This window comes from Cygnus atratus, chromosome 3 (genome assembly GCF_013377495.2).
Source record: "Cygnus atratus isolate AKBS03 ecotype Queensland, Australia chromosome 3, CAtr_DNAZoo_HiC_assembly, whole genome shotgun sequence".
NCBI classification, from domain to species: domain Eukaryota; kingdom Metazoa; phylum Chordata; class Aves; order Anseriformes; family Anatidae; genus Cygnus; species Cygnus atratus.
Genome location: NC_066364.1, coordinates 115,841,074 through 115,865,490, shown reverse-complemented (window position 1 = coordinate 115,865,490; position 24,417 = coordinate 115,841,074). Strand labels below are relative to the sequence as shown.

General features: G+C 41.1%; 1 long non-coding RNA gene across 1 annotated transcript in view; it reads left to right on the top strand.

Annotated features, from left to right (window-relative positions):
* The first annotated feature begins 210 nt into the window (after positions 1-210).
* LOC118251106 (uncharacterized) overlaps positions 211-24,417 on the top strand; it is a 50,760-nt gene continuing 26,553 nt past the window's right edge. The window contains exon 1 of the long non-coding RNA XR_004779660.2: positions 211-350. This is a non-coding gene — a long non-coding RNA (uncharacterized LOC118251106). The remainder of the gene's footprint in view (positions 351-24,417) is intronic.

The following is a 24,417-nucleotide window of genomic DNA, read 5'->3' as shown; positions in this document are numbered from 1 at the left end:
GTGGACTGTTTTTTTGTTTTTTTTTTTTGGCTAAAGGATACTGCAGCTCAAGCAGTGCAGATCCCTCCTGATTTGATAGAGATGAGGTAATCCAAATAAATGTATTCACTTGTGAAGTGATTGGGAAGACCCCCATTATCAAGCCCTGAAGATCTTAAGTCATTGAGCTGCATCCTTCCAAAAATTAACTCGTGCCCTAATATGCTGGCTTTAATGAAAGTGGGCAGAACTAGTTTTTTTGATACTTTTTTTTTATTTGACATTCTGAGCCCTCGTGATGCATTCAAGTCATGTTGTCAGTCTTACTGTGCAACTGAAAGGATGGGGGAGATACCTAGCTGAAGTGAAAGGTGAGATCCCTGAGTAATTGCATGAATAAAAGAAAAATAATCTCAAAAATAGAAAATATCCGAAGAACAGGCTCAGAAGTTGTGGTAGCCTTTCAAGGATTTGATTAAACTGAATTGGAGTTAGGATCTTCTTTCCTTTAAAAGAAAGCACATGAGTGCATGTAACAAAGGAAGAAAGAAAGCAGTTTAAACGAAGCTTTTTTTTCTCCTTATAGATGAATCTTGAAAAATCCTTTGTCTGTACGTGGGTTCTTGTAAACTGATTACACTAATGTGGTTGTTTCTGTAATTTAATTATCTCTGCTCTCAATGAGAACAAGTTAATTAAAAGTTGTCTTTTGTTAGTTGAAATATATTAGTCTTTCCTACACGGAACTTCATGGCTTTTGTTTGCTCCTCTTGGAGGTTGTTTTTGTTCAGTGCAGCTGTGCTTTCTGTTGCATAACAACTTAATATAGCTGGCTTTATAGCTCTTCGTTTTTATAGGCCGGACTAAATTACCTCCGGGGATTTGCAAATGTAGGTCAGTAGTGTAAAAGCACAAGTCCCACTCCTCTATTAGTTTGCTCTTAAACGGCCAGTCGGCTCTGCTCTCAGCCACTTCGGCAGGTTGTGTTGCAGGCTCTTTGATGTTGGGAGGCTAAATGTGTGTGCGGGGAAATTGCTGGGCTTTCCAACATGGTCTCAGTAGCTTGGGTTTGGAAATCATACTTGTTTGTAACCAGAAAGGTTTTTATTTTAGAAAGCTCTTGGGAGATGAGCTTAACCTTGGGCTACGGTAATGTCAGGACTGAACAGGGCTGGGCATAGTTTGTATTTAGATTGGCGACAGCCAATCTGTCAGAGCTGCATGACTCAAGAGCTGACACACTTCCTTCTGGGTATGAATGCTGCAGCATGTTGGTAGGAGGTACCGCGCTGCTCCGTGACTCATTAAAACCAAAGCACCAAATTTTTCCTGGTCATTAAGGACCACTTGGCTCCCTGAGCAAGAGCACGGCTTTGCCTGGCTGTTCTGACTAACCCCTGCCTCCAGTAAGCCCCTGCTCCGCACGGTCCCTTCCCTGGCAGTCCAGTTTCATCATTTGCTCTTTGCATTTCTGCTAAAGTGCTGTGGCTTTGTGATGTTGGTGTAAAATAGCCAGTCCTTTTTATTACTGGGGAGATCCCTGCGTTTCTACAGCTGGAAACTAGAAGGCTAAAACTCCAGATAATGTAAACTGGATAATCTCTTTTGATCCTCAGTGTACAGAAGCCAGGAGTCTTGAGTTTTTCCTTTTTCCTAAGAAACTCTTCCTGGAGTGAAATCCACCTGCCCGAAACCTGCAGGTTTTTTGTCCATTTCAGAAGCAAGCAGGAGCTTCCCCCTTCTTGCAGTGGGGCTTTGAGCTTTGCAGATTGCTGAGGACCAGTTTGATCCTGTGGCAGCAGTACATACATAGGTCTCCTTGCATATCTATTGTGCTGTGACCTCCTTGTAGTGTCCCAGGGAATGGCAGGCGGTATCCTGCCATGAGAAAAGAGCAAAACGTGTCATAGCCAGCAGGCGAGCTGCATACCAAGGCTGCCAGGACTTGAGGGTGCTTTTACAGCTTTGTGCTGGAATACTATTTACATTCATCTGCTTCATGGTTAGCTAGAGCTGGTGGTGGTCAGTTTGCTTTATGGAGCTGCTAGCCCTCCTGCCTGACCTCTGCAGACCAACGGGGCTTTCCTCGTTTTAGGGCTGGCAGGTTCTACCTGGATAAGCATGGAAGAAAAATGCAGAAATGAAAAACAGGCAGTCATGCTCCCGGGACTCTGGAGAGCTTTCTGGGTCTGTCTGCTGTAACTTAGTATAGGTGTGGATTCCTGGTGGCTTGTGGAGATGTTAACAAGAATTTCTTACTCATTGCACATTGTACCCTGCCAGCTCTGTCGCAAGTTTGATCTGGAATTGTTTTAGGAATACCCAAGTATGAGAGAAATGTCTGCTCTTTAGGCAGGAGTAGAGGCTCCATTTCTGGATCAGTATTTCATAGTCTTTACAAGTATCTTACTTTGTTAATATGTATTATTTTTAAGTTACTTTCCGGAGAGCCCTAGTTCTGTGCTTATTGACACCTTAGCTTATTGAGTTGATGGCCTGTCTTGCTTGCAAGCGGGGCTACATGTAGGGAAACTTGGTCAGGTTTCCAGCCCAGAGATAAACTTCTACTTTAAAACTATTTTTTCCAACTTTAATTTCAAAAATAGAAACTTAGCTGCAAAGGAAGCACCTACATGGAAAAAGCACACCATAGAGCATTAGCTATCTTAATCACCCCCTAAAATTTTTCTGGAAATTAAGGCAACTGTCTTTCCAGTGCTTGAAGTCTTCTAGCATATTGGAATGATTCTTAGCATTTTTTGAGATGTTATTCAGTAGCCATCCAGTATATAAATGTTTAATCAGAGGTTTTTAAGAGCTCAGTTATGTTTCTAGGATGAGAGGTTAGCAGTTAATAAATTCTTGACAGCAGCAGGAGTCTTGTCTTAACCTACTTACTAATTCAATACCTGGAAAACTCCTCAAATGTCTCAGAATCAGTATTGCTTTTAAGTGGATACTTGCAATAATATTTGTAGCTCGCATACTGATACCATGCTGTGCTTGTTCTGACCTCCCTTTAAGGACCTGATCCAAAACCAATTTTGAAACGAGCAGAAAGTCTTCCATTGATGTTGTGCTTTAGAACAGATCCTAGAAGAAACTGCAGAGGAAGCGATAACATAGTGGTGGGTCATGTGTCTTGTGTCTGCAGTACTGGGGAGCTGATGTCATGTTTATTAGAAGCCAAGATCAGAGTTCACAGGCTCAGGAAATGTCTGCAGAGTTTAGGAATGGTTTGTAACTTCTATCCCAATGACAGGTTTATTTGGCACTTTTTGATAAGTGGCCTGTTTGAAATTTCCTCTCCGAGTAAGCAATTTGTAATTCCCACTTGAAAGGGCTACTGTGGGGGATGGTGATGGGGCCATATTTGAAAACCATTTATGGTTACTAACATCCTGGCATCTGTCATCCAGGAGTTCTGTGCCTTTATTGTTTTGATCTGTCCAAAATGACTTCTTTATATAGAAACAGGAAAACTCTTTGTGTCCTGAGAGAAGATAAAAATATTTATGCTCCCTTAAAGCATATAAATAGAATTGGTGACTAAGCTAAAGGATCATTAGAAATAGTTCTGCTTTTATTCACTATGAAATTTGCTCACTTTATGTTGATCACTTCGTCTCATGCGACCTTACAGCATGGCTTTCTCGGGTCCTTGCCAAAATACCATCGTTGTGACACTTGAAATCTGCCAATTTTGAAGCATTGCGCTGATTCACAGTCCTCTTATCCCCAGCCCGGCTTCTGCTTTCTTAAGCAACAAAGTAGTCATTTTGCAGGTGTTGGAGGTTTCTCTCGCTGACTCCTTCCATTGGCTGCTGAAGAAAGTTGGAAAAACCCTTGTAGTAGTCATGGCGTAGCTGCAGTAGTCCACGGATATCAAGGAAAAAAGTTTATTGGGACAGTAATGGCTTTTTCTTGGGCTAGGCTGTGTAGCTGGAAAGAAAGAGCAAACACACAGAATCTCTAGGGATGTGACAAAGTGAATCTGAGCCCCAAAGTTTTTTCAGTTTTTCTAAATGTGTTGGATAAATTCTTTTACCTTCCTGGATTTCAACGGAATTGTCAAGCTCAGTGAATGGGAAAAACATGTCATTATGTGCTGTTAGGAGTATGGGTAGATCCTAAAACTAACTGGAATGAAAAACAATGCTTGTTTTTGCTGATGGTAATTGGGATACAAGAGCTTTGTTTCATGTATGATTGGTGTGACCGCCCTTTGAGGCGCAGAAGGAGTACAAGGGACAACAACCAGCTGCCTGCCAAGAATGGAAATGGAGATTTTCCCTCTGGCTGCTCTTTTTCCTGTTTCCAGAAGCAATCTGGTACGGTAGTCGTGAACTTAGCTATACTGGTTTTTATTTTGAGAATTGAGTAGGTTTTTAGGGAAGTGTTACCGAAACATAGGTTCTTTAGAATCAGCACTTAGGGACGTGGTGGAACCAAACAAATCAGCTGTCAACTCCCTTGTTTTTACAGAGGATTAATAGGAGGTACGTTGTTACTGGAGCTCCAGGGAGCACCCAGGTCAGGTAGGGGACTGTATGCTTCTTTTGGAACCTGAATACTCTGAAAATTGAGTCTTAATGTGTGTAACACTTGTCAGTAAATCCTGGATTCCCCTGTTATTTGTGTGCTATTGAAAGAATTACTTCAGCTCCTTTTAGTGGTAGCATCTAGTTGGACGAACAATGTCTTCACTCTTCTGATGCTTCCAAAATCCAAACAGATGGAGGAGACCTGATTTGCCTGAAGACATACAGAAGACTAGCAGGCAGGCTGAGAAGAGAATCTGGATCCCGTTTCCAAGTTGCTGCCCTGTTCACTGGGGCATAAAGCCAGATAGGCTGAATCTTTAATCATATTCAAATTTATTTTCTGTCACTGGAAGTTTGTGTCAAGCGTACCCTGACCTCTGTCCCCATCAGAGGTAAACCAAGACTATCCAAATAGCACTTTGTTATAGTGTTGCTTTTTCTTCTATTTTTGGCTTCCTGTTCAAATAATTTAGTGACTTATTCATGATCATGTCCCCAAAAGCACGGGGAAGGTAACTGCAATTGAACACTACAAACGGAGTCTGGTTCCTGCCAGCAGAGGACACTATTGTTCAATAAATTTCTCCAGAAAATATTCTCTGTTGCTTTGCCGTTTAAAACCCCAGAAACAGAAGTGGTGGAGAAAAGTGGGAGTTACCTCTCGATGGCAGCAGTGGGCTAGCGCTGTCGCAGAAGGTTTAGAGAAAAAAAAAAATCTCTTCAGCCATTCACTGATACCTGGTGTGGAGGTGGGAGCTAGGGAACAGTTAGAGAGAATCAGCCTTTTAATGTAAAGGAATCTTTGTTGGGCCAGTAGCAGAAATGGGAGTCCTGGCAGACACAGAGCAGCTTTAAATCACGTCCACAACAGTGTGGGTGCTGTGAGGTGCTGGTGAACCTGGAAGGCAGCCCATGGTTATGTGTAGTTAGCTGTAATCTGAACTGAGAGCGTATGTCCAGTCAAGTGTCTCCTCTAGGAGGTGGCTCCTGTAATTTTGGAGGCTCTTAAGGTGTGTAAACGTCATCTTTCCCAAGAGTGAGCAAACCAACCAACCCTGAAAGCTCCACACCCCCTCTGAGGGTACAAACAGAGATTAAGCCAATATGTAAATTTTTTGTTCATTTCTTAAAATACTTGCTAAATGACAATAACATGAAAAATAATCAATGCTTTAAAAATCTCCAATGCTCGCTATAGTAGAACAGTCATTTAATTCCCTCATAAGTTGTAAAGTTAAGACGGGAGAAGGTCTTGAGCTGACTTCGGTTCCAGTGTTTGACTTCTGAGACTGTGTTGAGCCAACAAGGAGGGTTCAACTTTTGATAGTGAACCAGGGAATGTGCTCTGTATCCTGCTTTTCCTTCAGCACTTCTAATGCCTACCACCCTCCATTATTTGGTTTCTAGTGGGTATGTGAATGGAAGTGCCCTGATGGCACTGCAAAACCCAACCCATAGCCTCCTATCCCGAGTGTGCAAAGAGAGCAATGCTGATCTCTTTTCCAGTGCATCTGGGGAGTCAGTCTGCCTCCATGCTGCTGCAAAGGGCTGCAGCAGGGCTGGGATGTGCTCAGCAGGCCTTGCTCTATCAGCCTCAGTTGTACCATATTTGTATTAGCTGAGGATGTGGCTTTGGGTTTTGATTTCAGTTGTTGGTTAAGTCAGGAAACCTAAGTGTCTCAGCTGTGATGCCACTTCTTTTTTACATTTGCATGGGATCAGCTTTTAAATGAGAAATGTAGCTGCCTAAATGTTGCTTTTCTGATGTGCTAGTTCTCTCTTGGGATTTCACGGCCTGATGCCTCCTGAATGCTGCTAAAGCCAGTTGTTAAATTGATCTGATTTTTAAAATTGACCTCTGTGAAATGATGTGTGAATTCCTCGGAGGAGATTGTTCCCCCCCAGCCTTGCTAAGCACAGAGGCAGGCATAGACTGGTAGCACTGATTTCAGTGGCACTGTGACTGTTTGGAGCAGGGCTTCACCTCAGAAGTATATCTGGACCAAGTATTGGAGATAAGCCTTCATGCAGAAAAATATGATGGTGAACTGAAAAAATCTGAATCTCCTTCGTGGGAAAGGAAATAACAGGTTTATAAGGGAAGATGTGGTGAACTTCATCCTTTGTAACTTCCCTTTTTGCTTCTTCCTCCCTCCCAGAAGTTCAAAAGGTCTGCAAAACCTCAAGTGCCACAAAGTATCATCTCATTCTAAGTTTACAATATTAATGCTGTATGTAGTACCAGTGTGAGGAGGAAGGACTGCCCCCTTTGCTGAACACCCCCTTTCCAACAGAAATACCAAAATCATAGTTTATGTTGGGAAATGTGAAAGCCCTGTGAGTCTCAGCATCCTCTGAAGTAATTCCTTCCACTGCTAGGTGCAGTCTGCTTCCTATTTATTCAGAAACACTGTACCATCTGTGGGAGAGGGGGCATGCTATGATGTGCAGCCTCCTCAGCTAAACCTCAGAGCCTGGCAGGCAGGCAAGAGCGACGTGTTCCCTCACGCTGTGTTTTCTCAGGTTTGCTTTTAACTCCTGCACAAACTTGCAGATGCCCAAGGAAGAAAGGGCACCCTTGACTACTTAAACTGAAGAGGTGTCAGCTGCTCTTGTGCTGGCTTTAGGGTGGGAGCCACTACATTTAGGGCTCCTTTTTTCCTCACAAGTAGCAGGGCTGATCTGTTGCCTCTCTCAGGGGTAGTGCCCAGCTCAAGTCAGGGGGTCTCAGTCGACTAGGGACAAGCTTTCACTGAACTACAACATCCATTTCAACCTCTGACAGAGAAGAATCAGAAGTCCCAGGACTGATTTACTTAGTGCACTTTATTCTGTAACAGGGACTGGGTTGTGGCCAGCCTTCCGCAGTTAAGAAGAAGGGAGGATGCAAGAAGTTCTTGAAATTCCAGTGTCCTCGGGCTGTCCTGGCTGAGTGGTTTAGTAAGTGGCCGAGGGCACAGGCTGACTCTTTCTTCCAACACTGTTAGGAAGTGGCACATTACAGAAGAGATATTTCTTGTATTTGTTGATGGTATTGGTGTGTTCTCCCTGTTCACTAGCAGGGGATAGGAGGCACTGTGATAGAGCCTCAGAGCCTGGCCTGTATATGACTGCTAGGTATTTATGCCATTGACAGAGCAAGTATCAACTACACTGTATTTTGGATGTCTAATAACAGCTGACTGTGTAGGGATATTGGAGGAGGCAGGAAAAATGTATGCCCCTTTCATATGCCTAAAGCTGAGTCTGTCTTCTGAGGTAACGGCTTGTAACTGGAAGATTCATTTACTTATTTTCTTTAGCTTTGTCTTGCAGATCTATTTTCTCTTTTTGTGTGTGAGACTTGCACATCTGGCCCCTCTGTCTAGCTCTCCAATTGTACTGCTGGCAGCACCCACATTTGAAGCATCTCAGCTCTCCTGAGTTGCCCAGCTGCCTCTGCTCCAGCCGTCCCTGCCTGGCACTAGTTAGTGACATGCTGTGGTATCACACATCTCCAGCTCTCCACGCACTCCTGTGCTATGGCTCCGTCCTGTCGTGTGATTTGGCTTGAGGGATGCACTGCTCTTGTGTGGTCTGAGCTGGTGGATCCTGATGTAAAAAGCTCAAAGTCCACTTCTTTGGTCTTAACTGATTTTTATTTGGGGTATGAGGTAAACCCGCCAAAAGGAAGCTTAAAAAAACCTTCAGTGTTTTGAGATTCTTTCTCATTTGCTTAAATTATTTAGAACTCTTGAAGTTGAGTCCTTGGCAGATGGCAGAACTTAAAGTGGGGCCTAACTAAAAGTGATTTGTTTTAAAAAGTGAAGGGCAACAAGTGGCTCCCATCAGCTCAGTGAAAATTATGGCGGGCCCAGCACTGTTGAGAATCAGTCTCTGGTTTTGCCTGTACTTCATCCAGATCCTTTAATTTCATGCTCATCTTTAATCCTGTCAGGAATGCTATGTGATGATCAAATAGAAGTTGAGAAGGTGTCGTATTTGAATGTTAAGCTTCAGCTTTTCAGATGACATTCTGTCTCTGAATTATGTACAGGTGATTTTTCATACATTTGTGTGGCCATTGTGCATCAGAGGATTCAGCTTTGGAGTTGCTTAACAGCTCCAGCAGACAAATAACTCCTGCTGGTTCATGTGCCAGTGCTGTCAGAGTGCAAAAGTGAGATAGACAAAGATGACTTTGTGCAACTTCAGGAGTCTTCAATTGAAAATCAGCCCCTTTGTGCGAACTGCTTGGGAATTCCCTTTAGGAAATGACTTGAAGTAGCTTCATCTCCAGTATTGCTAAACTTCAGTCTTCTGCGGGCACCCTCTTCTGATGTGATTCTTTTTTTCTTTTTATGAAGTAAGGTTAATGTCTTGAAGAACAAGAGCAAATACAGAGCAACAGAATTATTTGGGTATTAGTGTATATGTGTAGTTAGAAATATGTCTGTATATAATGTGAATGTGTCTGTGTGTCAGTTTTCAGAAGATTATTGGAAGCAGCTGTGAGTGGAAGAGAAACAAAGCCGTGGATTTGTGAGCCAAACAATTAACATAGGAGTGGAATACTGTAGTTACATCAGTCTTTCTTTAAAAAGCCAGAATTTCTCCCTTATTCCCAAATGTATATTATTAATTCTCTTGGCATGTAACATAGCAAAATGACTGCGTTTATGAACTTGACTACTTCTTTTAACAAGTTCCAATAACTGCTTCCTAAACCTTGTGTTTTTATATCAATTACATACAGTAAGCATTGAAATCAACCAAAGAGAACTGCTGAGGCCAAGAAGGGTTATTTATGTTAAATGAGGATTGCCAACTGCCAAAAGTAAAATGTGGATATAATTTTATAACACCATTTTATAATTAAAGTCATAAGTGAGGTTTCCTGCTATTGTTTAAAAATGTGTCATGATAAATTTAAATCAAGGATAAAGGCACAGAATGGGCTACTAAAGAACATATCAATACAACAAAGATGGTACAGCGAACATGTCTGTTGCAAAAGGAAAACATATGCTAACAATTTCAGTGAAATAATTATATTTATTGCATATAGATTCTGCTTTAGGAACTATAACCACTTAGAAACTGTTTTCATTCATGTCAGATTGAGGTTAATTTGTTGTTACTGTATGTCTATAGATAGATTTTACTGTCAGAGAAATTTAATATGTTGGTTTAATGATAAGTCTTCTAGCAACACCAGATTCTTTTTTTTTTTTAAGGCCAAGAAATCCAGAAGTTAATAATTTTGGCTAATATTTGTGTCCACAGCATAGTGGAGTTAATATTGTATCAATAAAGAAAATAGAACTTTGGCAGGTAAGTACCCACTGGCCAGGTTCAGGAAAATATTTGAGCACATGCTTAACAGTTTCAGTGGGATGTTGATTTTAATAGGAGTTAAGCATATACCTAAGGACTTTTATAGGGATTCTTTTTTCAGTCATAGTCTAAATTTGAAGAAGAAATAACTTCAAGTTGTTGAAATGAACAGGAATAATAATACCCCTCTGTTTTAATTTACTAGTTGCATATATAACTTTGCTACTGTACCATCACGGCCATTTACCTATTAGATTTTAGGATTGACCCATTACAGCCTATTGGTATTTGATAATGCCACCCTTTTCCCAGAAAGAAGTGGTATAATTCCTGCATTCATAAGAGTTAATTGCTAATACATTCCTGACTTTGGTAAGTCATGTTCGTGGAATAGGTAAGTAATTTCCAATGTATCATTTCATACATCGCTTTGCTAATATAACCCATGTGTTTCATATCAGCACTGAAAGGACATTAATCAGTACGCACCACTTCTGCCAGACGTATTCTGTGCAGAGTCCCTGGTTACATCTCAAATGTCAATATGTGGAAAAAGATGAATAATAAAATGCAATAGATATCACTTGTTACATATGCCATTTGCAAGTTTGTTGTAAAATAGATCCCATGGAAAGAACTGAAGGTAATACAATATTGAAGTTGCAGTTAGGCACTCAGAGGTAAGAAATGCCACAGTCAGATGTGCAGACAGTTCTGCTGCCTTGTGCACAGGCATTGTTATCATAGAGAAACTATAGGACCACAGGTTATTTTTCCAGTGATGCTGTTTTTTTCCAAACTAGAAAAGAGCATGGAAGCTGCACAATGCAGGAACTGCTGATATCTCTAAGAATTCTACCTCATGGCTAGAAAACTTTGGACAAAATGTATGCATTTCTGAGTTATGAATAACTCCTGAAAGCAGAGATGTTGGAATGGAAGCAAATGTACAGCCCCAGAATTAGAGGCCACTTTAACCAATGGCAAAATACATGCTGAAAAATGTTCTTAACAGTAACACAAATTCTAACTTTAATTCATTTGAAGCAGAATTCCTTATGTGAGTTACGTGAAGTCAGCGGGAGTCTTCTATTGACTTCAGAGCTCTGAGCTGCTTAGGATAAGCATCTTGATTCTTGTTCCGTGCTTCTGTGAGGATCCAAACACAGCAGGCTTCTGCTATATTGGGGCTAGTTAGTGGGCTTTGTGGATGTAGAGAAGCAGATTCAGTGGCAGTGGGATGCTGCTGCCTTTGGTGGACTTGAGGCTAAGCTCTTCTCCTTTCATGTGGCTTTTCCCAGGTGAGGTAAGAACATGGTGTTAAAAAGGGTTTGTTATATTGCAAACGTTCAGTCCTGAATAAAGTCATGAGTTTTTGAAAAAAAAATGATACAAGGTGAGCTCATTAGCAGCCAACAAACTCACGCACTACTGAAATGTGCATAGCCTGTTTTGCCTTAGAACAAAATGAGATCACAGTGGAAACACCACATAGGGCAACCGGAATGATACTTAGTAGGCCTTCAGTGGTGATGTATTTGATTCAGAGGGGTAATGTTTGGGGTTATTTTTAGTGTCAGAAATCAGTACCTATTTTCCTTTGAGTTCTCAATGCATTTTAGGATATTTGCAAAAACCCTTTCCAGTTTATTCCCAGCTCCTGCAATGACTTCTGTGCAATTTGTGTAATCTTTTCCAAAGCAGAAATTCTGGAGAATATCTGCAGGTCAGAGATCAAATCTCCTTGAAATCCTATTGAGAATTCAAGTTCTTTTGAAAATCGCAGATAAACATTCTCAGTTATTACTAATATGCCTTTTATTTTAGAATCACAGACATGTATGTCTGGAAGAAACCTCAGTCACCTGATTCTTTCCCTGTCCCTTGAGGAATAGGGAAGAAATGGAGCAAGAAGGGGATTGTGAGGCAGGGAAGAAATGAAATGGGATGGCAGGGGCGAGAGGAGCAAGAAGAGGTGCTGGAGCAGAAGGGAGATAGCGGGGGCTGGAAGGTAATCAAATAGATAATTAGCCTAAAGCATTCTATCAGGAGTTCTGGAAGTCTCCTGTGACAGGTGATTTCAGATTCTTCATGTAACTTGTTTAACTTCTTAAAGTCTCTTTGACCTCTCAATTGAATTCCTCTTGTTTTTAAAATTAAGCCCCTTATTCTTGCCATGTCCATGGGTGAGGATGTGAAAAAAAAATAAATTACTGACCTCACCTTCACCCATATTTGGTGTCCTGCAAGATGCCACTCACCCTTCTTTTCCCTCTCCCTACTCTCTAAATCTTCTGATTTTGCTAAAATTTGCTTTTATTCCTGTTGATTTACTGTTTTGTGAGGGTGTCTAGCAGGTTTCTTCTCTGGTCTCCTGTATTCCATAAGTGTCTTCAGTGAGCACTATAAAGATGGTCAGGAATGGCTCATTCATTTAGATTCTTAAATGCTCTGAAGTTATCATGTGCGGCTGATCTGGATATATCTAACTGTTCCAAATATTTTTTTTAACATGCTTTTTTCCATAACCTGGGCTGTGTGCTTACTCAGTTAAGTTCAGCTTTAAGTATCTGATCTCAGTTAACCTCCCTTAAAAACTGGAGCAGGAAAGGCCATGTTTAAGCCTTCTAGATGTTATCGAAAATCAGGAAAAGCATCACAGATGCCCTCTCCTATTAAGCAGTTTACTATCAATAGCCTGAGAAGGCAAACATGAAAATGTCTTGGACTATTTAGAGAAAAAGACTCCGCTACCGTTGGGGGGGTTATGCTGCCAGAATGCTCAAATATTTGTGGATTACTCAATGTGAGTGCAGATGACTGAGCTGAAATGACAGCCTTGTGCATTTAACAGCAGCAGGAAGCATTTTGTTGTGCTACTTCCCTGGGTGCTCTCTAAGGACAAAAAAATTGCACAGTTCTGTCTGGTGAAATTCAGTCAGAATCCTTGGTAGCTGGACAAAAATCAGGCTAGACATAGCTGCTTAGCATGGTTTGCATTACGTACTAGCTGCAGATATTGCCTTGAGGAGAGGATACACACGGAATGTTTTGTCTTAATTGACTCCAGTCTGTTTCACCAAGAGGTTTCTAATCTTTGTCCTCAAAGTTAATACGTTAAAAGGAGCAGAAGCTTTCTCTCTTGCGTTTATCTTTTATATAGGTGCTTGTTTGTTGAAATCGTTCTATAAAGAAATACAGATTAGATTGTTTGAGCTGAAGTAAAAGGGGAGCTTAAGATCAGTCCAGACTTGGCTAGTGAGGGGGAGCTGGGCTTTGGTGGAGCTGCTGTCCCTAGAACCGGAAGAGCTGAGCTGGTGTCAGAAGAACAAATAAAGTTGCTGTTCAGAGCTGCAGCAAACTCGCGTTTGCACGCCAGGCAGTTGCACACCAGATCTTTAGCAGATCTTCTGTCAAAAAGATCTCTCCAAGCTCTGTTATGGAAGTATCTGCATGCAAATTTCTCTGTTCAATTAGAAACAAAAATAATTGTTCTTTCATTGCTGGGATGTAGCTGACACGTATTCTGGTTTTCAAAATGAACATAAAGCTAATAGCATTCTGCTCATACTTCCCTTCTTTATGGCATGGAGCACAGGGATAAACTAAAAGCTGGTTTCGAACTGGTCAAACCTCCAACTTCAGTCAAAGCAGACGTGATGGCCAGTGGCCAGCAGTATGTTTTTTGATAGCTTTGGTGAGAATAATTTTGATTTTATAGCGTCTCTGCAAGGTAGGAGGTCTTAGTTGCTTTGAAAATGAGAAGGTTGAACATGGAGTAACTAAGTTATGTAAGAACACTGTGACATAGCAAAACACTGATCCCCAATTTCAGTGGCTGAATTACCTTTTGTCACTTTGAATCCTTCTAAAAAAGGTGAGCTTAAAAGCTGCTTCAGGAGCATGCCAAAAATGCATGGCAACTTGGAGGCCCTCTTTCCATCTAGACATCCTATTCTTTGTATCTAAGACGGTTGCATCATTGTTAATATTGATAAATCAGCAATCTACAATAAAAACAACAACAAAAAAACACATTAGTTTTTGTTAGAGGAGATCAAGTATTGCTCTGAACAGTACTTATCTCTTGCTCTCTGAGTGGCACTTGAGGCTCTGGCTTACAAGATGGAGAATAACTTCTGGTCTCCCCAGGCCTGCTGTATATTCTAATATGGTTGTCGTAGCTTTCATCAACAGCTTGTACAACTCTCCCATGGGTCTTGTGCATCGTGAGATCGGTGGCAAAATTGTTAGGTGATGTGAAGCCAGAATTAAGAAAAGCATTCTTAAAAAGCTCCTGTGAAACTTGCCTGGTTTCATGGTTCATTAGAAAATTTAAACTCCTGCCATGCACGTTGAAAGATTTGCCTAAGTCAATGAAGTCTTTTGAGTGAACCTCATCAGGCAAAATTGGTGGTTCTGCTAAGAACCCAGAAGAGCATTACCAGTTGCAAACAGCTTTTGCTATGAGATTTTTTGATTCGTTTGGACCTGACACAGTAGAGCTGTGGAGCAACTTGAGACAAAACCCTTAAATGATCTACAAAGCAAAACCACAGAGTTTTGTGGAGTTACCATTAGAGCTGTGTTGAAAACTAGATGTTTTTTTGAAATGAGAAGGGAAATATGAAACTAAGGTCTGTAAAATTGCCTTACTATGATTGCAATAGCAAGAAGTTTAAACCCTGGTCATGTCACCAACTGCTAAGGCTCATCAGAGAACTCAGACAAGCCATCAGTACTGCAGCAATAGGGACAACATCCCCATCAAAGCCCTGTCTGCTGAGCTGGGCCTTATGCGAAGAAATACACGATACATTAGTCCTGGTCTCAGAAAGTTGAAAAGGCATGGGAGAGATTTGCAAAACAGCTTGAGGGAGCCTTGTCACCCAAATTTTACTGAAACTCATTAGTCATTTTAAGCTGCTCTGAAAATCTTAACTATGGGAGTCTGATATCATCCAGTAGGTAAAAGTGGAAGAGTGGTCTGAGAAAGTGGGGGATCAAAATTTAGTTTTGATACAAATAGACAGCCTTGGGCATTTGATTTAGACCTCACTTTCCAAACTGTGCTTGTGGTACTCTTAACTCTAATGAAAATACAGGATTAAGCACAGCCTTCTGAAGATTTTCTGTAGATGCTCACACTGGTGCATCTATACTATTTTGATACAGGTTTGGGGGTAGAGGAGTGGGGACAGAAATCAATGGTACCTCTTGAGAGCTGTCATCAAACCAGAGATACCTGCATATAAAAGAGTATGGAAATGTGAGGCAACTGAATTACAAGATCTGTAATACTGGAGCAGCGTTTTCAAATAGCTTTATGTCTGGTTTTAGCTTTTTTTTTTTTTTTTTTAACTTCTTCAGAAGAAAATTAAACTTTAAAAATTAATTGAAAATTAAAGATGGAGAAAGCCCATCTTTCAGCTTGCTGCAGCCCAGTGGACGCATTTGGAAAGCAGTTTAACTCAGGAAGAGACACTCATTCACAAGGTCATGGCAGCTTCCTTCAGCTTATTTCCTTTTCTTCTCAGAATTGTCTTATATCACACCTTTCCTCAAGCACATGAAACCAAGATCATCTTGTGAAGCTTCCTACCATCTTGTACCTTTGTAAGGGAAACCAGGGAAGGGGTAACTACACCACTTAGGATCACATTTAGGATCCCCTTTTGTATCCCACAGGATTTAATTCACTGGTCAAACACTTTTTCATCTGGCCAATTTCTCCCTTGAATTATTACCCACCACATCAAGGAACATCTTTGCTCAGCATATCTTGTTCTAATCTCAGAGGAGATGGTTTCCACTATTGCTGGGCATTGCAGAAGCACAACTTCTAAATATAAAGCCCTTTCTGCCAGCACTAGAGCAAGGGCAGCACAGCTTTAAAATCCGTATTAAATGAACCTAATTTCCTCTGAGATGTTAATGTGCTGCACTGATTTCAAGTTAATCAAAACAGATGCTTTCTGAACTACATCAAACAGGATGTAGAAAATTTGGCTATTTAATGCAGATTCAAAAGCAAATTCCTTATAACCACCACGGAAACCATGGCTGTTTGCTGAGTACTGCGAATTGATGCCGTGCTTTTTAAGTGCCACTTGCTGACTTAACACACGCTGTTGCCTACATACTGCAGACTCACTTCAGCAGACTCACTTAAAGCTTGTTTATGCAGAGGCAGTAAAGATAGTTGGCCAAACCTTGTTCTTGGGGAAATAATTAATGTACCCTGCCAATTTTTAAATAGATGCAGAATCAAATTTAGTTCCTGCGTGGCAGCAAGATACTTTTACATATATTAAGTCTTATATTCTGGAAGCTTTGCTATAAAATTAACACACTTTGCACAAAAGAAATGATATGAATGGAATTAAAGTGAGGCGTTCATGACAGTGTTTGTCTCCCTTAACTGTAAACTCTTTGTATTTGATCAGACCCCTTTCTGACCTTTAAATTCAATACTACTTAAAACTGAGCAATAGTTGTCTCATTCCTTCTGATAGACACACAGAGGTGAAAGCAACTTTGTAGTCCAGGATAATGTTTGTATGAGAACCTGCCATTAAAATAGGTGAACACGTCCAGTTTATGCAATGCCACTTTAGTTAGGGACTATTCAATGTGAATCCCTTCTTTTTAAAGTTTATCCTGTAAGTACTAAGGGATCAGGTAAAGAACAATCATAAGTAGACAAACAGTCATGTTAATTCAGCAAATATAACATCTGGTGTGCAGTTTTGCATTTATGCTGATCTTAATTATAGTTTAATCGTTCTGACAGCTAATTGAGTTGGCACTTCCAGAAAGAACTGGGGAAAACTGAAGAGTTGCAGGAGTTCTGGCTTCAGGAATGGTCCTTTTCCCTCTTGATATCAAGAGTTACATTTTGCCACTGTGCAGATGGTAGTAAACAATGGAACCTTCATTTGAGCCAAGAGAGAACTTTTTTGTTTCCTAAATTCCTTTTTTTTTTAAGGAAATGAATCCCTCCCATCCTCCCTCCCCCCCCCCTTCCATGAATTGATATTTTCGTGGGTTGACTGAAAAAAGACAAACAAGGAAGTAAAAATAATCAGCTTAAGTCAAGCAAAACATTTTCTTTAAACTGTTTCAAAATGTTTATGTAATTTCTTAATGTGAGTTTACATTTAAAACACAAATTCTTTAAGGAAAAGTTAACTATAAACTTTCCTTTTGAATACTGTGGAACTCATTCTTCTTAACTTTTTTTTTTGGAAGTAAAAGTTAAGTCTCTTCTTTTAGTGTTGTTGTCTTACTGAATCAATAATGTACAAGGAAAACACGAATGTCTTTTAGACTTTTTTTCCTTGTCAGGAATTTCCTATCACAGTTGCCAGAGAATCACAGAATGCTTGTAAGGGGGGGGGGGGGGGCGCATCTTGAAATCCTCTAGTCCAATCCCCCTGCACGAACAGGACCACCTAGTACAGGTTGCCAAAGGTAGTGTCCAGTTGTTTTGAATATTCCCGTGGATGGAGACTCTACAACCTCTCTGGACAACCTATTCCAGTGTTTGACTGCTCTCATGGTTTAAAAAATAAATTCCTGTGGTCAGATGAAGTTGCTTGTGTTTCAATTTGTGCCCATTGCCTCTTGTCCTGTCTCTGGCCACTGGTGGGAAGAGCCTGGCTCCCTCTTCTTCGTTGCCCCCATCAGGTATGTATAGCAGCTGACGAGATCCCCCTGAGATACCAACACGTGACGCTAAGCAGAGTGACGGTATTTGGTGTTTATTATAAAGGTGCACACAGAATTTCTTTAGTTAAGGTAAATGGAGAACACTTCCTATTAGCTACGCAATGAAATCCTTTAATCTGCGTAGGAGGACTCTTGTATTTGGCACAAGAGGAGGAATCAGGTCAGTTTTTGCAAGGTACAGGTATAATGTAATGAAGCTAGCAAGGTTCTGTAAAATGGCTATTTAAATCGTTTCCCGTGGAGTTAACCCTTCTCTGGTGAGCAGTGTACTGTGTCAGGTGGGGGCTTTCCAGACATCTTGGGGCTGTGTCCCTTGTGGCGTTTTGTGCTCCAGGTGGCTGAGCACCCTTTAACTTGTTACACTGAGACTGTAGTGAACTTGGTGTCTCTGAGCTTTGTCAGTAGGTCTGTAGGTCAGAAGCTTCTACAAGACCCTGGTTCCTGCCTTCTCCCAGGTTCTTAGGAGCTCAGGTCCTACTGATGTCAGCGGTATATCCTCCACATCCTGAGAAGAATTGAGGTGACTGAAGTTTCCTAAGATCTGTTGCATGGAATGTTCTTAGTATGAACTCTGTTAAGGTCTGGTCTGGGATGGGAAGTGCTGGTCAGACCGTTGTACTCTACATCACACCTTCGTGTTGGTTGTCCACTTCTGCGCTTGCAAGTGCTTGAGTCAGAGCGGTTTAGGTTGGAAGGGATCTCTTGGAGGTTATCAGTCCAACCTTTAACCTTTGTAGAGGAAGGAAAAATCCCTTGTTTAAACCTTCCGTGATAACCACTTGCAGTTGTTTAACTATATGTGTCTTTGGGCACCTGTATTAAATATTTCGTGCACACTTGCTGTATCAGTTCTTTAGTGGTGAATTAAGGACCAAATTAATGGATTCCAAAACAGACCAGACACACATACAGGCATTGTAGATATTCAGCTCTATAATCCAGACTGAATTTATGAACATATGGATGTGTTTTCTTTGGTGATTTTGATATGTTGTACTGAGTGGCAAAGTCTAACTATAGTTATTTGACACTTTCTGTTAGCCAGGAGAGAAAAGCAACCTTCCCCTTGCATTTTCACATGTTTTGCTTTCTGGTCTGTAATTTCTAATTCCAGAGCATCTGTTTGCTTTATAGAATCATCTGTATTTTGTGAATTTATGTGTAGGAATATTGAAATGTATTCAAGGAACAGTCTATATATTTGGCTGGGCAGTTCAAAATAAACACACAAGGGTTTTTCTTTAAGGTTTTTCATTTCTTTTTAAATTCTGTACAAAGGGCTGGGAAGCTGTGAACCTAGTGGCAATTTGTACAGTAATGACCAGTGGTCAGCAAATTGTCCTCTGTCTTTTGCAGCAGCTGAAGACAAGGGCTTCTAATTACATTAGAAGGTTAAACATTGTTAAAAATAATAATAATAATAAAAACCACAATTATTTCAAAAATAAATGAACCATGCTTTCATACAATGTACAATTTGTCTTTGGAACTGACTGCTGCTGGTCTGTGGTGAAACCAAGGAGGTGTAAGGGTCTGAATCAGCTTTAGAATTTGTGTGCATAACAGAAATATTCAGCATAATTATAGCAAAAATTAACAGCACTTTGTGAAGGGCTGGCATTTTCATGCTGCAAAGACAGGATTAGCTCTTACGTTGTCCTGTGGCAATGTTCTTGCACCTTCCTGTCAGGGATCTGGTGAGGGTTGTTATCAGGTCAGGGGTGACTGCCTCAGCTTGGGTCTGCTCCAGGGTGGCACTTTTTATTTTTTTTATTTCTTAATTCAGAAAGTAAAATCCAGAGTAAAGCAGTAGGTGGCACTACAGACTCTGTTTTTAGGTAACTTTCCACAGTACTTCCTTGCCAGTTCACCCTGAACAAGTGTATGTGTTTCCAAAAACAATAAGGCTGTTTCCAAGTTTTCTTGAAATATATGCACGGCCGGTTAGTCATTCATAATCACTTCTTTGCAAACACTACAGCTATTTCACACGAGCAGCACGTCAGAAATGGGAGTTTTGCAGGAATTCCCAGTATTGTAGAAAGGAGTCCCTGAAACGGTTCTTTCTGGCAGTGGGGCGGTGGGTTTACCTACATCAGTGACACAGCTGCAGCAGTTTCCCTGTTCCCCCCTCTTGAAGCTCTTTCTGTGTTTACAGGCTGCAGCCAGCATTTGTCCAGATGAACATGGGCAGAGCCTCACTGGAAGGCTGCTTTTATTGTCAGACGGTCCGTGTGTCAGCTCAGGTTGTCTTGGTCCCTTCCCCATAGCCAACCTCTTGTGTAGGAGGAGAGCACAGGTGGGAAGAAGGGCTCTTGTGAATCAATATCCCCTAACTCAGTAGCTTTTACCTATGTTACAGATGAGACCAGAATTTGGCAGTTGAAACTCACATACCTTTACTGTCATTTTAACCATTATTTCAATTTTATTTTGCTAGAATTGCAAGATTTGATTATACAGCAGGTACCTAAAACAGGACCAGTGTGATGGAGCTGTGTATCACTGAGGGGAAAAACTTCCCCAAGTTCATTGAGGTGAATGCTGTGGAAGATAGGAAGACACAGCAGGATGTTGTTCTCGAAATTGTACAGAGAGAGAGAGATATTGTACAAATTGAGAGCTTGGTGCCTGTCTGGCTCAGCTGGATTGGCCTGAAGTATCTCAGTTAGAAGCAATGAAAAGCTCTCGTACTAATGAAGACGACAGTTTTCCATGCGTCATAGAAACAAATTGTTAGCCAAAAAGTGAAAATTTTGCACTAAGAAATATTTTAGCTTTCATATAAGACTTCAGTGAATGAATAATCTGAATTTTTTTATTTTTTTAAGGAAAATAAGATGTTGGATTATGAAACACTGGAGCATGCAAGGTGGTGTGAGCAAGCATATTTGTGTACTGAGTGCCCCTGACCCTGATAACTAATTTCCTTCAGTATTCAAAAAAGTAACATCTCCCTTTTAAGAAAAAAAGTATGTGCTTCCATTTGAATAAGCAGGAAAGGCCTTTAATAACGTTTTGGAGTAACTATCCTCTTTCCCAGAGGCTTGTGAAGATAGCTGCTTCCCTCTGAAGAAGCTAAACAACTTTAAGTCCCAGGCAACCTGAGTATTTCTGGTTATCTATGCCTTCTTTACTAATACAAGCCCACAAGCAAGAGGTTGGTGCTGTTAGCCTGATCTCACTGCTGCAGGGCTGAAGCAGGCAGAGGTGAAGTGACTGGACCAAAGTTGTAAGAAAGGCTGTGGCAGATGTTAATCTGGAGCCAAGGTGGTCACATGTTTTTGCTCTGACTACACTGATGCCCTTATTCAGGTCCTGCAGACTGGAATTTTTTGAAAACTTGATGTCCAAATGTGTTGTGATTTGGATTCACTGCTACTGAGAAGTGTCTGCTGGAGTCTTCCATGCGACAAGCATATACTAAATCTACATCTGAACTTTGTCCTTGCATCCTTTCTCTTTTCTCCAACCTGTCCCATCTGCCTATCACATCTTGACTCTTGCACCCTGGTTCAGGAAACATATAGTACATCTGTTATTCAGAGACGTACATAAGCACCTGCTTTTGGCAGGTGATTAGAAGCAGCTGGTAATAAAGGAATCAGTGGGACACGTGCATATGTTTAAAGCTTCAGCACCTGAAGATACTGGCCAGGTATGCTTTCCATATGCCTGGGATAGCTGTTTCCTTTCCGTTCAGTGTGCTAGTGTAACAGGGCTGTGAGCTACTTGATACCTGAAGTGAAGCCACAATATAAATAACAATGCTGATGATTATTATTTTAGCTGACTATACTTCTGCAAATATCATTGCTGGTTTTAATTTGATTTTCCTGCCAACCTTTGTTCTTGAAGACAGGAACTGTTTTTCTTTGCTATCCAAGAACCCATGGTGTGAAGAAAGAACAATAAATAAAGATGGGAGCAGCACAGATAAACTACACCACAAGAAACAGAGTAATGTTTGTGATTTTTTTTCCTGCTGAAAAAGTGAGCGATTGATTGTTCCTATTTGTTTAGACCCTGTATTGACACATCAGTCTAAGAACACCTAAATCAGTTAGAAAACAAATAAATGTCAAAAGGTTGTATCGTGAATTTCAGTTTGGATTAGGCCCTGTACAAATTCAGCCTAGATGTACACGAGGTGCAGCCCTTGGCTCTCAGGTGCCTCTCGGTCCCTACAGTCTCTGTATCATCAGTGGGGTGCTCCAGCTCTGAAGCACCTTCAGAGGAACTTCCCCTTCTCTCTCCCAGGACTGCTAGGGAGATGAGCTTCGATAAGGTACTAAATTGCACTATCTGAAATATTTCTACCTCCTTTCTCTCTTCTAAGAAAAAAGACGGGCTGTTCAGCTTTCTTGAATGAATCAGGGTTTTTGAGCTCTTATTTTCCATTTTATAAACTTGCTGCGGAGACTAGAGGCTGCTTAGCTGGTGTGCTGTCCTCCTGTTTCCTTGCAGCATACCGTCATGCCAGTGATCCTGATAAAATAGGAGGTAACTAGGGTTGTTTAATCTCAGGCAAACGCAGGCTCTCCAGAACATGTTGTACTACTATGTTAATATCTCCTCATAGTGAGTTGAGATTTAGGTGCAAAATCAGCCACATACTTACAAAGCGAGACACAAAAGTCAGTTACCCCTGAGTATGCTTTGGAAGGGAACGTAAATTCCTGCAACTGGGTTTTGCACATGTGGGTTAAAGCATCTCGGTAAAGGCCACTGCATCATGCAGTGTGTATACCATCCCCACTAGCATGCTTTCCCTTTTAGACTGTAATGTAAATACAGCTGCCATCACAGGTCACTATTGCCTGTCTGATCTTTGTTACTGTAAAATTACAGTTGTCCAACAGGAGGGTAACGGTCTCTTTTTCAGTGCCTGTGCATGCACTCTCTCTGCTTAGCAAAAAAAAAGAAAAGGGGGGGGGGAAAGAGTTTGGGTGGTCTTAAGCCTATATTCATATAATTCTAAAGACCAAGAGTCAGAATAGCTAGGAGGCCCTGGGAATCTTTTTAATCTACAGCTGTGCTGTCACAAAGGCGTTTCCTTCCTTGAGCTTACAACTTAAGGGACTTAGAATAGAGGTTTCAGGAACTTCTTGAAATTGTTATTTATTTCTTGACTTTTGTAATGAAAATGCTTGTTTAGCAAAGACAACTGGTGCTCTAAAACCACCGCAAAAAGATGTCGGGCTGATTTTTGCCGTGCCTAAAGGTAGCAGATGATACAGGCTGGGAGCATCTTTGATTCATTGCACTGAATTTTGAGGAAGTACGGAAAAGAAGGTGCAGTGTGATAGTATTGGGGCAGTGAAGTTGGGGCAGGGCAGGTTCTGAACATACATGCTAATTAATTTACTTTCTCAATTATCAGCTTGGCTAAGGTTAGAGTCTGGGGTCAGTTAAGCCAGGAAAAAAATCCTTTCTAATGCTTTCCCTTAAAAATACACCCTCCCTCCCTTCCTCCCTCCCTCCATGGAAGCTTTTACATATCTCTAAAGGCCAAACCAAAACTAAAGACTTTTCTTTGGAAGGTTTATATGAAAAGAAATTTGTATTCAGATTCAGATTTCAGATACAAAATCTACCTAGTCAAGAATTAGAATTCAGCATGTGTATCAGTGTTGTGGAGAAAAAACTTTGTAGGAGATTATCCCTAGACCATTGAAAATCTAGGAAATTAGAGAAGTTCTGGGGGAAAACAAACAACAACAACAACAACAGTTTGACATGGCAATATGAGGAATTGCAGAATCTAGTTAATAGCTCTGCATACAAGGTGACCCTTAATTATGATTTTTTTAGGTTGGGCACCTGCAGTTCTAAGCAAAGTGCATGGAGACTGCAGATTTTCTCCTGAAAATCACGCTCAAAATGTCCTGTTTATTTGCCTGCAGTCACTGTTCCTTCCACAGGAGAGGTTTTAGCACAGTAGCTAAGTAGGGAAAACCTGGGGTTACGATGAGGTTATCTCCTAGCCTCTTTGGGTTCACCTCTGTTTCAAGGTTAAGAGAGTTAAAGGTGGCCACCCTGTGGGGAAGGTATTTCATCATGCCCCAGGGTAATTCCCAAGAGGTTTTTGTGACTCGTGACCCAGGACACGGATACGTGGCACAGCATTCAGTTTCTGTGACCACGTACCTGTAAGGTGCCTCGATTTTGAAGCAGGGATGTAAATATCAGAACTCATGTTCATAACCAAATCTTCATAGTGCTCAGCGCTTGGTAATTTTTAGGGAAATGACTGAGAGGCAGCGTTCAAAAGTCTCCTTCATCCTCTGTGCTGGGCTCTTCTGAGAATCTGACTCTTTGCATCCACAGAGGCAGAGCTAAGCATAGCAGAGCGAGCGGTTTCACAATCCTGTCTTTATTTGCCATGCAATGAGCAAGGAATTTTCTTTTCATTACTACATCATTCATGACCTAGTGCGGTGGCTCCAAGAATCACATAACCTTATCCTGCACTCACGTTAGCATGAATAGTTTAAATCAACATTTCTGTTGGGGAAAATTGTTGTTTGGGAAGCGGGGAGCATCCAGTAGGCATGTCTGTCGGTATGTTTTTCCTGCTGAGTCTCTCCATGGACTCAAATACCTGTCTAAATAGAGGTTCCTAACACTAGCTAGGCTGTTCTGTTGGGGTGGGCACCGAGTTCAGGTCACTACATCCCAAGGTACAGTACCAACCTTATGTTGTGCACACAAATTGCTTCAGCAGGAGAGCTCTTGGCTACATGCGCAGTGGTACCACTTTAACTAAAGGTGAGATTTAATTCAAAACAGATTAAAGGCTTAATTATAGTAAGAGCAAAGTTCGTAAAAGTAGGAGAAACTGGGC